Consider the following 15770-nt stretch of genomic DNA (forward strand, 5'->3'; position numbering starts at 1 on the left):
CCCAGATGAGTAGATCACAATGGTGTGGTGGGAGGCCAGAAATTGTGGCTCAAAAGTGGAAAAAACCAGCTTTCGGTCAGAAAAATCGGCTTTTGGAGAGAGAAAAAGAGAAAACTAGTTTTTCAGGGGAAAAGGTGGCCTCCCACCATCTTACCACCTCCCTAGCAGTGAAAATAGGGTCCCTACCAAAAATGGACCAAGACGGATGCAAAACGAGGGTTCGGGGGCCAAAACGCGCAGTTCAGGGCCCCGAAAACAGGCTGTTCGGCACCGAAAGTGGCATATGACCACGAAAGTGGTCTCTAGGGCCACAGTGTCCCTCTAAAGGGAGCAAAAAAGATGTGTGCCAAAAACCGGAGCAAACGGAGGTAGTCAAGCGGTCCCGAACCGAGGTGCACGGCCGATGGCTCCGAAAACCAAAAACTGGGCTCCAAATGGGAAAAATGGCCTACGACCACGAAACGTATCCTACGGCCACTGAGAGATGGTCTACGAGACCTCTCCCTCCCTTTGGGAAGAGAAAACAGAGAAAACATGACCCGGTTCCTAAACCGAGGTAAGACACAAAAGAGCCCCGAAGTCCGGAGGCAAGGCTCGCAGCCGAGACTCTGAAACCTCAGAACGAGCATAATATGCAACATCACCGAGCGCTCAATTGGTGACGTTTGAGTCTTAAGGTCGGTCAAAATGGGGTGTCTATAGTTGCCCCTCTTTAACAGAACTCGGAAGTCAAGAAGTGACGGGAGTGAATGTCAAAGCCCAGAGACGACCCATTTTTGACAAGGCCGAAGACTTGGACAAACAAACAAAGTACAGACAAATAAATGGTTGCGCCCGCAGGTTACCTACGTATCCCTTTGCAAGGAATCAAACCAGCGTAGTTCAAGGGGCAGGATGCAAATGATATGCAGGAAGACTTTGATAATTGGACTTATACGCTACGTGAAGCCGGTTTGATAATTGGACTTATACGCTACGCGAAGCCGGTTTAAAAATTAGACTTATACGCTACGCGAAGCCGGTTTGAAAATTAGACTTATACACTACGTGAAGCCGGTTTGATAATTGGGGATTTATGCCATGCAATGCAATGTAAAAAAAAATGCAATGTAATAGCTAGAAAGCGAAGGTACCTTACAGGGGTAATTGGCAATGACCTACCTCATGTTGCTGGGGACCTTCCCCTTCTTCTTGGTTAAACTGCAAGTACTACTTTTCTCCCTGGCTGTGGCCGCAGCTTTCCTTATTCTCCAACAAGGTGATAGATTAGGTTGGATCAGTATCCAGAATAGAGGTGCATACAAATGCTATCTCAATCTATGGGGCTATCATACAGATTTCAAGCCAAGGATACACCCCTGGATATTTAAACCAGACTTTAGTCTCGGAAATCCCGAACCTTTGCGTTCTAGGCATGAGCCATTCGAACTCTAGTTTCCACCGTCTCAGTTGGTCTCCTAGGAACTCACCGCAAACACAGGAAGGTGGCTATACCAGACCATCGGAAGTCGTTCGGGCACGACAAACACCAAAGGAATTGCACCTTTAGAGGATTTAAGGTCTCCTAGACCAGAGAGTGCACAAGACTGTGTGAATAAAGATGCAGGATTTAAGGTCTCCTAGACCAGAGGATTTAAGGTCTCCCAGACCAGGTGAGTGCACAAGACAGTGCGAGCTAAAGGTGCACAAAATAGTGCGAGTATGGTGAATGCACAAAACAGTGCGATACAGATAAGGTGCGCAAGATAGCGCGATGCAATGCACTAACAAGTGCAGGTAAGGTGCGCAAGATAGCGCAATGCAATGCACTAACAAGTGCAGGTATGGTGCGCAAGGTAGCGCAATGCAATGCACTAACAAGTGTAGGTAAGGTGCGCAAGATAGCGCGATGCGATATGCAAAGCATAAGACAGTGCGATTGAGGTACGTAAAATAGTGCGAATGTAAACTGCACAAAACAGTGCAATGCGCAAAAATAGCGCGAATGTAAACTGCACAAAACAGTGCGATGCGCAAAATAGCGCGAATGTAAACTGCACAAAACAGTGCGATTGAGGTGCACAAAATAGCGCGAATAATAAACTGCACAAAACAGTGCGATTGAGGTGCGCAAAATAGCGCAAATGATAAACTGCACAAAACAGTGCGATGCGCAAAATAGCGTGAATGATAAACTGCACAAAACAGTGCGATGCGGTAAACAACACAATTGATTTGAAATGCACTAAACAATGCAATACGCTAAACAGCACGAGTGATTTGAAATGCACAAAACAATGCGATACGCTAAACAGCGCGAGTGATTTGAAATGCACTAAACAGTGCGATACGCTAAATAGCGCGAGTGATTTGAAATGCACTAAACAGTGCGATACAACCACAAGATGCACAAGACAGTCCTAGTGAGATACAAAGTGTAAGTGCACAAGACAGTGTGATAAAATGCATCTTCTATGCAAGTACGAGGGCATTTTCTATGCAACAGGGAAAGCATATTCTATGTATGAAACAAACAAAGCATATTCTATGCGGAATCGAAAGCAAGCATATTCTATGCATGAATCATAACGATGCGTGACACGCATGCAACAACAGTGTATATGAAAGTTCACATTCTATGCAATAGAGGAGTATCAAATATGTACTCTGGTGCCTCTGATTTGCCTGTTAGAGGACTTCGCAACACACTCAGCTTAAAAAGGGCACACCTGTTCATATTGGCGAGAGATAACATCTATATGTGAAACCCTCAGGTGCTGCTTGGACTGCCATTCTGACTTGAAGTAGGCTTACACTTGGGGTCGAGATACACTCATACTCCAAAGAAACGGTGAGGCCTGAGAAGGTGCACCTGGAATGCAGTCTTAGATTTTGCTAAAGTTGAAACATGCTAAGATGCTCCAAATTTTCCCTCTTTTCTTTTGCTTTGCAGTCCGGAACCTAAATAGCTTCAGATAGGTCCTTGTTTTACTATTCTGACATGACCTGGGTTGAACCCTGCGGCTTTATGAAAGAACCAATCCTGTTTTGCACAAATGTAGAGAACGACACGGCACTCTGAGCACAAAACGATTTTTGAAATTGAAATGAGAAAAGGGTTCTCAACTGGGTATTGAGCCTATGACTGAACACAGCGCACTACTACTCAACAATGGAAAACAAAGGTAGAACAACCTAAACACAACTCAACAAGGGAAAAACAAGGTAAAATGACCTAAACACATCTGTTGACACTCAAACGACTCAAAATAAGAATCGAGACAAACACAAACGCACAAACACAACACTCAGCTGTGTTACAAAGGCAAGAGACCTCTCGGTGCACAAGGAGCTAGTTTCTCCGGGTATTGTTTCCCACCCTTTCTTATTTGTGATTCTCACATCACTCGGCCCCCAGGCTCGGCTTTTCTCACAAAATCATTTTCCTCACTTTTTCTTTCAGCGCACATCTCTATATTCTTTAATCTCTCATTTTTTTTCATCCCTCCCCTGGGTGGTTGATGGATAAACAAGAAGTTGCGGGCTCTTGCCTCTAGCATTCTGCTAGATTCTCTTTCTTCTGCGCACAGCTAGTGAATTCCTCCCACAGAGGAATTGCGCTACAACTGGGTGTGTAGCAAATCTGCAGCTGACATCGGTTGACGATGCTCTGCTGGGGGATTTGGGCGTGATCAGATCTGTCTAGATGAGGGAGTGGAATATCTTGCCCCATTCCAGTTCGTGCTTTACACTTGGCTTGATACCTCGTTGCTTGGAGGACGTGAGAGATTTCTGTCCTTTTGCGATCAGCTTCCGCTGTGCCCTTTCTGGCGAATACAATGCCCTTTCCGGCAAGTAGAGTGCCCTTTCTGGCAAGTATGTTGACAATGGGGGAAAAGACAGAACACCTGACTCAACTGTGCCCCTAGTTCATCATTTTGACCATTTTTTATTTTTGGCTTCTGCTAAAACAATTTTAACCAAAATAAGGGTTAGATTAACATGCTTGTTCGATTTTTGATTTGAAATCATGCAAGTCAGGTTATGAGCACTGAAAATTTTTCTTTTTTGGATCCAAGAAAAAGGTCCAGTTTTAGAAAAAGATGGAATAATTTTCGCAAAAATTAGTCAACCTCAGTAAAAATTTTCAAAAACTGTTTTTGCAAATGGTCACTGCTCAACAAGCACGGAACCTACTCTTGAGATGCACAACCTCAGATCCATAACAATGGCAAACTGCTCCTCAACCGAAGGACACTGCATGGCAACGGAAAGTTGCCCCTTGTTTGAATAGTACCGCAGCACATTGTATGGCAACAGAAAGTTGCCCCTTGTTTGAATGGCACCGTAGCGCATTGTAGTCAGCCCTCAGAGCGACGAACACAACCAGACTCTCGGATACAGAAGATGATCAGAACCATCACATGGACATAGTCGAATTTGAAGTGTTTTACGGCTAGACTTCAGAATGAAGTTGCCTACGTATCCCAAAGATGAGAATCATGCCTTACGTAGTTCGGGCTTAAGGTACACTCGGGTATTAACCTCTCCTTTTGCGCTCTAACTTTTGCCAAGGCTACCCTTCCGGGTTTTCAACCTTGCGAGCTCTATTTTTCTTTTCTTTTCATTTCTTTTCTTCTTTTTTCATCTTTTTCTTCTTTTTTTTTTCATTTTTTGCATTTTCTTCATTTTTCTCTTTGCATTTTTCTCTTTTGTTCTTTTCTTTTCTTTTTTTTTCCACTCTAACTTTTGTTTGGGTCGCCCTTTCGAGTTTTCGGCCCAGCGAGCCTCTCAAGGGTAAACGTGTAGCTTTGTCCATGTTGAATGGTTTGAGATCCTGAAGTCATCTGAATCCAGGAGAACGGCTATTGTTCACTGACGATGCAAGAGTCTATCCAATAGGGGCTAAATTTGCCCCTAGTGTTGTGGATAGGAACTCAGTTGTCCTTCAGCAATACCTTCGTCTTTCCTCCCTTCTGGGATTTGGCATTCTTGCTGATCTTTGTTGATTTGCAGAATGATCCATCTTCGGCTCTTCAAGCACATTTGAAATTCTTTGCCCCTAGTTCGAAGGGTGCTTCTGATCTAGCTTTGCAAGCTTCTTTTGATGACATTTGATCTTCTAGATCTGACTTTTCTTGCCGTTGATTCACGGACTGCTTCGAATCTGGCCACACAGGCCTCACGTTGTAGTTGACTATTGAGCATTCTGAATTTTAGTTCAAGGTTTGACAATGAGGGGTCGAGTCTTGAGGCTGAGAACGATCCTAGGCTGCACAATCTCAAGAGCGATTCCACACAGGTCTTCGCAGGATCACGCGAAACATTTTTTTTGAAATCTTTTAAGAAAGCGACAAATCGCTCGCGCTGAAGACAGTGCAGAACCAATCTGGATCAAGTCAGGATCCTTCTCAGTACTCACATTAACAAGCATGATCTCGATCATTAAGGGCTTAGCATGCCTCTCTTTCTCTCAATTGATCAAATTTTGCAAAACCCGAGGAATTCCTTCCTCTTCGTTTTTACCACAGTGTTCAAAAAAAGTTTTGAAAAACTTAGGTCAATGCAATAATTTCAAGGCACAAGAGAGCAGGTGGAATGCATTGCCGTTTCATTCAAATCCCGGCACAACTAGCACATGGCAGAAGCAAACACAAGAGTGCAAAAATCACTGCTGTTCATTCATAACTGTCGGCACAACTGGCCCCCTGGCAGAAACAGACTCAAAAGGAAACAAAAAGACAAACACAAAACAAGCAAGTGATGTCCGAGGTAACACCCCCGAAATCACCCGACTCCAACAAAACAGGACTGACTCGATACAACAAGACAGACCCAAAACAAAAAGACTAACTCTATACAAAACAACAAGACTGACTCAATACCCAAGTTAGAAAGCACAAAAACTGGTGTTTGCATGTTGCTCAGAACAATGCGTGCTATTCCCACGTCTGAAGTTAATCGAGCGCCGCCCGCAGGTGGTTCATCCCCTGATCACGTACTCACATTATCTCCCAAGTTCACCGATCCAGTGTCGATAGACTTTGTAGAGCTTGGCGGGAGGACAACCCCGTTGTCAAACAGATCCTGTACTTCGTAGCGAAGACGAAAGCAGTTGTCGGTAGTATGGCCAGTTTGCTGATGGTACGCGCAGTACTGGGTAGCATCATGTGTTGCCGGAAGAGGGTTCGGGAGAGGCCGAGGCTCAAGGGGTTTGAGATAGCCTTGTCCAACAAGGATTTGGAGAGCTTTGGACAAAGACATATAGAGGGCATGGAAGACCCTCCGACCTCAGGGTTGGTACTTCAAGGTTTGTGGATTTTGCTGGGCGCACCAGAAAAGAGATTGGCAGGTGCTGGTCTGGCTTGCTGATCTCTTCCGAGTGGAGGATTAGGGCTAACAAGATCGTCTCTGGTATGACAGCCCTTCTCCCGATTTTCCCTTTGATTCAGATTGCCCCCAACTTGAGTAGCGAAAATGTCATCCACAGCCTTTGCAACAACTGCAATCACTTGCTGTTTGTTCAGTCCTTCGGCTTTCAAAGCCTCAACAGCCCACATGAGGTGTTCATGGGGATCAATGTCTACCCCTACCTTGTTCTTACCACTGGCCTCCACTTTATCAAAGGATCGGGTCGCTATATCCGAGCGGAGCCCAGTTGTTGTCGACACGCCAACACCCAGATCTGAGATGGCTTCAGGTTGGCCCTTTTCAATTGCAGCTTGCTCCAAGATTAAGGAGCCTTTTGGATTGAAACTTCTAGCCTGTGATGTGGTCGATGATGGAGCCAAAATTCCAAAGGCTAAGTCTGCCACAGTTCTCTGAAGATCTTCGATCATTCTCATCAACTCAGAAGTGGTAGGCTCACAGGTTTGAGATGAATGGGGTTCAGATGCACCCATCATGCATAAGTCCATGCTTTCTGGGATAAACACCTCAGGCTTGGGTAGATGGACTGGGGTGATGTATATGTTGGGGTTGTAAGGAACGGCCAGTGTATGGATTAGATTGAGATGTGGATGAGGTACTTGGTCACTGGGGTCTAAAGGTGGAGCTATTGTCAGGTTGTCGATGAGATTTTGGACCTCGTGACGAAGGCAGTAGCAACGGTCGGTGCCATGACCGCGCTGCTGATGGTACACACAGTACTTTGAGGGGTTATGTCTGGCTGGGAGTGGGTCAGGCAGAGGTTGAGGATTGAGGGGTTTGAGATGCCCTCTTTCCATCAAGACTTTTAGTGCGCTAGTCAGGCTCATATAGAGAGGGGTGAAAGTTCTGCCCTGACCTCGGGCTGGGCCGGCAGTTTGTAGGCTTGGATTGGCAAAAGGGTTGGCTGTGGCGACTGTATTGATTTCTGCGGGTTTGGGAATAGTGCTACTACCAGCATTGGCACTCCCTGAAATCACCCTCCTTGTCGCTTCACTTGTTATGGGAATGATCCCACTGTTGAACGCATTCTCGATCTGAACCCCCAGTTCATGCAAACTTTTGAAAGTGAATAGCGGAGCGACTATCAACTTTTGCAACATATCATGCTCGAGCTTTCGCACCATCATCTGCACTTGATCCCTCTCAGAAGGGCGACGATCTATCATTTGTGCTGCCTTTGCTCTCCACCTCGCAACGAATTCCACAAAAGGCTCTGTTGGGTTCTGACGAGTTGCTTCAAGCTCTTGGATGGTCATTTCAACTTGGGTATTGTAGGAATACTGATCGACAAAGGCCTCAGCTAGTTCTTCCCAGTTTTGCTTCATTATATCCTCCAATTTGGCATACCAAGTGGCTGCTACACCTGACAGGGTTCTTCCATACAGAGAGAGTTTCTGTGGCTTAGTCAGACCCATCGGCTTCAGGATATCCAAGAAAAGCCGGATATGTACCATAGGATCTCCAGACCCGTCGAAACGGTCAATATGTGGCATTTTGAATCTGTCTGGGAGCCGCACGGCAACCTCGGTGTACCCATCCTCAATGTCGGGAATGGAGTTAAGGCCATGTACCTTTTTGAATTGCTTCTCAAGGTTTGTAATTTTCACTACGGTCAGATCGAGCTCATTAGCATCAAGGGGATAAAGCCTCTCATTAGGCTGCACCAGGGGTCTGAAAACTCGGGCTTGAGCCAACCCTTCTCGAGGATCTGGACCCTGCAAATCTTCAGCTGGCGGAAGTGGGTCAAAGTTCGGCTGGGGTCCCAAAGCTGGATGTGAGGCAGATGCCCTAGATGGGCGCTACGTTTCAATACTGGTCTCGGCCTGCATGGCAGTTCCCTGATTTAACACTGCTATCATGGCCACAAATTCTTCCGAACCCTGTGCCATCACAGTCTGCTGAGTTCGAACAAAGGTGATGTGACTGGCGACTGACGGATCAGATAAACCGGTGAGCCCCGACTGGCCTTTCTTTGCCTTGCCTCAGCGAAAGAACACTGGTTGCCCTTAAATTGAATTTCTGACCTAACAAAGTCTATCAGCACTAGTCCAATGTACCCGGGAGATATCCGAGCCTTCTGAAGCTGTAGTTTCCAGACTACCTAGCAAAAGAGAAAACAGACAGCATCTCAGCCCGATTTCACCAAAATAGATATGAGCATACTAGGATGACTGTGCCTCCTACTGAATTCTGCCCTAAAATTCTGCCTGTAAACTGATACCCTCAGGTAAAACTGATTCCCCAAATACTGACCCTGATGCCCACAGGCCTGATACTTAAACTTGCAAACTAATACATGCATTCCCTGTGGAGACGCACTCTAAAAGCACATAGCAAGCAAAGAGAGCCAAAACACCCCTATGTTGGGGGTAGGGTTTCCCTATCCTATTTTGTCAGGAGCTAGGGTTTCACTACGCACGCAGCGGTTTCAAACAACCTATCATCGGGTAAGCAACCTGTCCTAGTTTGGAATGGTCACTATGGATTCCGAATATGCACTAGGTCGAATGGTCAAAAGGGTGCCCCGATAAAAATCAGGGTTTGTGTTCCCATACTGGCAGAGCCCGCAACCGGTCAGCTTTATGGCATGTTTTGACAAAGCAAGCCTCCGACAAACTGTTCAGGAATAGCAGATGGCAAACACGGTGTCCTAGGCGCACCAATGCACATGCAATGCAAAGAAACACATAAGTGTAGTCAAAACAAGATATCATGAGTTCGAGTCAAGTTCTCCAATATCCCCAGCGGAGTCGCCAGAAACTGTAGACGTCCCCGAACGTCCCGGGAAGAGACCCCCTCCGTTTAGTTCATTGGGCTCACTACAGTTCAGGACTCAATGTCACGGTCCTGTATCTAATCTCACAGAGTGCAATGCAAGACCGATGAAATCATCAAAGAGTCCAAATCCGGCAAATCGTTTTTGGAAACAGATTTTTTGAAAGAAGTGCCAAACATGGATTGCTTTGCCAAATACAGAGTCGCCACCTAAATATTTTATTTTAGGAAATTTAGAAAACCCTGACTTGTTGCCTAAGGCCACGTGTCCGTCATCACCAAAGTTGCCTTGGCTCGGGAACTTGGGTACGATTGGGGAAGGTCACTTCGTGAGCACCTCCGCTCGCCCGATCAAAGATCGGCCTCTACTAACCATGATATCTAGTTTTGAAAACATTATGCGTTCTTATTCCGGTTATTAGTCTAGATTTACTATGTGATGCGCATAGCATACAAGTATAGACTGGATTGCCTGAATCGGAACGAAACATCTCATGTTTGTTTTTTAAAGCGGTTTGCTACTCGCAAGTAGGCTAAAATGTGGATTTGCCACCCTCAGGTGGGCTTAGAAAACAAGGTGATTTGCCACTATCTAGTGGGCTTAAAACTCACAATTGATGAATTGTTCCAATCCAAATAACCCAACCTTCACCCACAGGCATTCAGGCAGGTATATCATATAAGCAAATAGCCTCATGGTAAGCATGCTATCATGGCAGTCACTCACACACATGCAAGGATGCTAAAGAATAAAACTTACCGAGTACTCCAAGCCAAAACAAAAGCTATGTTAGAAATCCATGCATGATCCTAACCATATAGAAATGCCTAATGCAACACATGCAAAATGCAACTAAGATAGGCTCGGCTATTCTAAAGATAGCATATGAAATGCTACAGCTAACACGTATTCAACTTGGAATTGAAATATAAATGCAGTTAGTATAATACGCCGAGCCCGGTGCATGCAATACAGATGAATGAATGCAAACATAGTATCATAAGTATGCTAATTGAAACATGCCCTAATCTAACCATCATAAGCAGGTAAAAAAAAGGGATAAAGACGTGGGGTTGGAAGACATACATCACACACATGCACAATTATTACAATTGTGCACTCGCTCGGAGGGTCCGAAAGAATAATACAATCCGAATAAATAGAAAATCCTAATTAATTAACAAATTAATCTAGGAAAGCAAGTAAATTAGCACGCAAATCCATGGACCGCCTCAGCTCTGTTCCAAATGATGAATGATGCATGCTCGAGTTGCCCTGCGCAGAAACCCATTACGATGCCCCGGTTTGCCTCTGTTTGCAATTGTTTTCGGAAGATTGCACAACGCTCCAGAAGGCCGCTGATTTCTGATTTACTACAACAGAGAGCCACAAAGGGGCATGGCAAAGTATTTCACATATGTATGCATGACTACTCTTCAGGGAGCGTAGTCCTCGATCCTCGTGCCACCAATCACGCATATCGATGCATGATGGCCGAGGAGTCGAATTGCATGACTCAATATGAAATGAATGCACATGAAAACACAACAAGATCTAAACTCCATCATGGGTAATTCAGAGTGTCGGCGACGGAGAATTGAGACACGTTCCGTCACTCGGTGTACGAAACGTCCCTCGTTTCCCGTGCTTGGGCTAACTCCTATCCCAAACACAATGCAAATGAAATGGCATACACAATGTGACTAACATACAACCTAGCATACGCAATGCTATGAGATGACATACACAATGCTCGATGTAACATGGCATATACAATGCACTAACACGCAACCTAGCATACGCAATGCTATGAGATGGCATACACAATGCATAATGGATTTACACCAACATGAGTGGACCTCAGCCACACTCACATCAGTAGCTGTTAGATGAAAATGAGACAACCGAAATGCGTGCACACATGCACGTATACCGAGGACCGAACCTAAGGCATCAAATGCCACTCTACCAAAGCATGGCAAGGGATGAAAGATGGCCTATGAATATGTAATTTCCAGCACTAAAACATGATGCTAAATGATCCCGAAACATGGAAATATGGCACCCGATGCATGGAATAAGCCCCGAAACTCAAAACTAGGCAGATGTATTGAACCACAAGTATACAAAGCAAGCATAATTTGATCATGAAGTCAAAAGATAGAGCCAAGGCAGTCCCAAAACATGCACATTTTTAGTTTAGAGCATGGCCAAAAGATGCTAACATGATGGACTAAAATAGCATGCAACATTGGCTAGCAAGCATGGTTTACATGGCATGTATATGAAGCAAATAAGAACTCATCAAACTAGCTAAAAACAGTGAATAAAATATGCCAAAATATGCCTAAATAATCACTGAAATGCAGCCAATGCATGTAAAAATGAGGGGCTTCTTTGGAAGGCCATTCAAGGAGTTGTTAAGCACATATAAGATGGAAACTTAGCATGACCAAACCAACTCTAGAAATGAGTTATGACAACCCTAAAACTCACAAAATTGGCCCTGAAATCAGTCAAGGAAGCATACGATGAAAGGCCCCATCAAAAGGCCTTGAATGGAATTGTTCTACACATGCACTATAGACATAAAATATGATCAAAAGGGCCCCAGACAGACCCAAGGAAGACCTTAAAACCCACAAAATTGGGCCCAAAAAGTGACTTCAATGCATGCAAAATAGAGCCCCTTTGGAAAGCCAATGATGCTAGTAAAGAAAATGAGGGGTGAGAGGGTCACCCCTATATGATTTCAAAGCTCAAAACCTCATCAAAGCCACTGAAAATCCCCTGGATTTCAGTGGCTAAGAGGCCAAAACAAGTCCAATGCAAATGCTCTAATGCATAGCCCTAAATATGAAGGAATGAAGCATGCAAGGAAGGAGATGACTCCAAACAGAAAATTGACCTCAAGAAAACTTAAATAGGAGGTCAAAACAAGGCTTTTTCCAGTTTATAACAAATCTCGAAAATGTTCACAAGTAAGGCTAAAGTATGATGCAAAAATAGCCCTAAAAGAGAGATAGATGGTAAGGTGAAGTAGAAGACCTCAAACAGTAAAGTGCCCTTAAACAAAGTTGAAGAGGAGCTCAAAATATGACACTTTCTAGTTTATGACAAATCCTAGAAATACTTTCAAGTGAAGCTAAGTAATGAAGCAAAAAAATGCAAGTTTAAGGGAAATAGACACTTACCCTTGAAGAGCCGACCTCCAGCAGCTTTTGGACCAAGTTGGTGAGCTTTCAACCTCTGCAAATGACTTCCAAGGTGCTAGAATGGATGATGGAGGTGTAGTGCAAAGGGTTGTAGTGCAAATAGACCAAGAAAATTAGGATTTTGGAGCTTGGAATAGTGACAAAGGAGGAGGGAGGTTATATGCCTTAGTAAATTTTGTTCAACCCTCTGATATGAAGCCAAGCCTCTCCTTTATAGAGGACAGGTTCCAAAATATCCAAAAAGGTCCCCAAGTATCCTCCATACACGTGTATGAAGGATACACCAAATGGCCTCCAGCTGGCACAGCTGGACTACACTCAGAAAAAGCAAAAAGCAAGAAGCAGGCCGGCTAGTTCAAGTGGCCGGCCGACCACCCCCCTAGTCGGCCGACCAGGGGTCAAAAGGGTCAACAAAATTTTTTGGCCGGCCACCCCAGAAAGGTGGCCTCCCAGATGAGTGCAACACAGCTATGTAGGGAAAAACCAGAAAATGTGACCCAGGAGAGAGAAAAGCTAGCTTTTAGAGGGGGTCAAAAGGGGCAAGAAGAGAAAACTGGTCGGCCTACCATATTGGTGGCCTCCCAGATGAGTAGATCACAATGGTGTGGTGGGAGGCCAGAAATTGTGGCTCAAAAGTGGGAAAAACCAACTTTCGGTCAGAAAAATCGGCTTTTGGAGAGAGAAAAAGAGAAAACTGATTTTTCAGGGAAAAAGGTGGCCTTCCACCATCCTACCACCTCCCTAGCAATGAAAATAAGGTCCCTACCAAAAATGGACCAAGACGGATGCAAACGAGGGTTCGGGGGCCAAAACGCGCAGTTCGGGGCCCCAAAAACAGGCTGTTAGGCACCGGAAGTGGCGTATGACCACGAAGGTGGTCTCCAGGGACACAGTGTCCCTCTAAAGGGAGGAAAAAAGATGTGTGCCAAAAATCGGAGCAAACGGAGGTAGTCAAGCAGTCCCGAACCGAGGCGCACGGCCGACGACTCTAAAAGTCAGAAACTAGGCTCCAAATGGGAAAAATGGCCTACAACCACGAAATGTAGCCTACGGCCACTGAGAGATGGTCTACAAGACCTTTCCCTCCCTTTGGGAAGAGAAAACAGAGAAAACAGGACCCGGTTCGTAAACCGAGGTAACGCACAAAAAAGCCCCGAAGTCCGGAGGCAAGGCTCGCAGCCGAGACTCTGAAACGTCAGAACGAGCACAATATGCAACATCACCGAGCGCTCAACTGGTGACGTCTGAGTCTTAAGGTCGGTCAAAAATGGGGTGTCTACAGTGGGGGGGTGTCCACCTATCACTGTTACCCAAATCTGTTATCCACATTTAAGACAATTTAGTGTCAATAGATTTTACATATTGGAGCAGGCTAGCTTAATTGTAAATCAAGTCTATATCACTGCTTGTACAGATATTTTTCAGTCAATATATATATATATGCATTTTCAGGCCTATTTTGCGTTGGTCATGCACATTGATATTGTATTTTTTTTTTTTGACACATGACATGATGTGAATGTTCACATCACAGAATGATCGTACACTTTCTTATGTTTTAAACCATACTACATGGATGTGAATATTGCTTAAAGTGTTCATGTAACACAATATGACAGGTGTGAATATGATATTTCTTAACACAAGTCAGTATTCACATCTAATAATTTGATGATGTGAATATTCACATCATAACTTCTGATTATTTGAATGGCAGCAACGATGTCATGAATATTCACATCTTATGAGTTGATGATGTGAATGGTTGCATTGATGTAAACGTTCATGTCATCTACTTTGATGTTGTTAACAGTAACAAAAATGTGAACATTCACACCACAGAAATGTTTAAAAGTTCAACCCATGTGTAATTATTCACATAATGTGATTATATTACACAAGTGTGAATGTTAACATCATGCATTCATCCAAAACACAGCAACATAAATTTCAGATTGGTACCTTAAAAAATTAAAAATAAAACACAAATCAAATACTAATGCATTATTATGTTTGCCAACGCAACGTAATCTTATTACAACACAATGTTTGCCAACACAACACAATCTTATTTCAAAAATGAATATAAGAATCTAATATAAAACACAATGTTGAAATGAAAAATATACATCCTATATCGGCTCCGTGCATGATTTTTGATTATGGCTCCCCAACTTATCACATCTCCCGCACCTTATTTGCTTCAGTTTCTCACCCCTTGATGGGATCCTATTCTTTTTCGGCCTTCAGGGTGGTCTTTTCACAATTGGCGGGTATATAGTGAAGTCCGTGGGGTTAAAAGGCGGCTTCTCCACCGATGGTATAGGGAATATGGCACCCGAATAGGCTGCACGATATGTCTTTACATGAAAGGGAAAGAGGGAGTCGAAGAGCAATCCCATGCAATCCAAATTGTACAAGATTTAGACAAGCATCCACAAAAAAAGCGGCCAACAAAGTACAAGAAGTTAACCTTGAACAACAAACTGAAGGTTTGGGCCAACATGAGCAAACTCAACAAGCAGAAGGTCCAAAATTTGCACAAGAACGGCGGTGATGAGTAAATGATCTTACATATCTCCTACTGAATTTTTTTTTTCACTCTTGTTCAGTTCACATACATACTTAATAAATTAGATCATTTCATAAATATGCAATGTTGACATTAAAGTTTTCTGTAATCACAATGCACAGGTTGCTAGTGTGGTGAGGGAACTCAAAGACTAAAGATGTGTATTTTGATGACATCATACACATCATCAAGGAAGAATCAATAACCAACAACGTATGGCAACTGTAAATGTGTACAAAACACACACACACACACACACACACACACACACTGTAAAGACACTGCAAATAATATACTGCCACCCCTCTGTTTCTGCAGGTAATAGATGTATATGGTGAAATTCTACTTGAACTACAAGGGCTAGTCAACCCAAGTTTGGAGGATTCAGCAGTCATCTTTACAAGCACATGTTTGGTAACCACTAGACTTTTGCTTTGTTTATGTTTCAATAAATGTGAATGTTTATCTCAATATTATATGCTTATATTGTTAACTTAAATGATAGGCAGATGTGAATGTTAACAACAACATAAAATGATAAATAAGAAGATTCACATTGACAGATGTGAACATTAACATCATTCACATCACTAATCATTAACAGATGTGAACATTCACATCAGTAACATCACTCACATTAACAGATGTGAACATTTACATCAGTAACATCACTCACCATTAGCAGATGCGAACATTCACAGCATTCACATCATTCACATTAACAGATGTGAACATTCACATCAGTAACATCACTCACTATTAGCAGATGTGAACATTCACATCATTCACATCACTCACC

Source organism: Camellia sinensis, chromosome 3, assembly GCF_055761805.1.
Source record: "Camellia sinensis isolate YWXY chromosome 3, ASM5576180v1, whole genome shotgun sequence".
Taxonomy (NCBI): domain Eukaryota; kingdom Viridiplantae; phylum Streptophyta; class Magnoliopsida; order Ericales; family Theaceae; genus Camellia; species Camellia sinensis.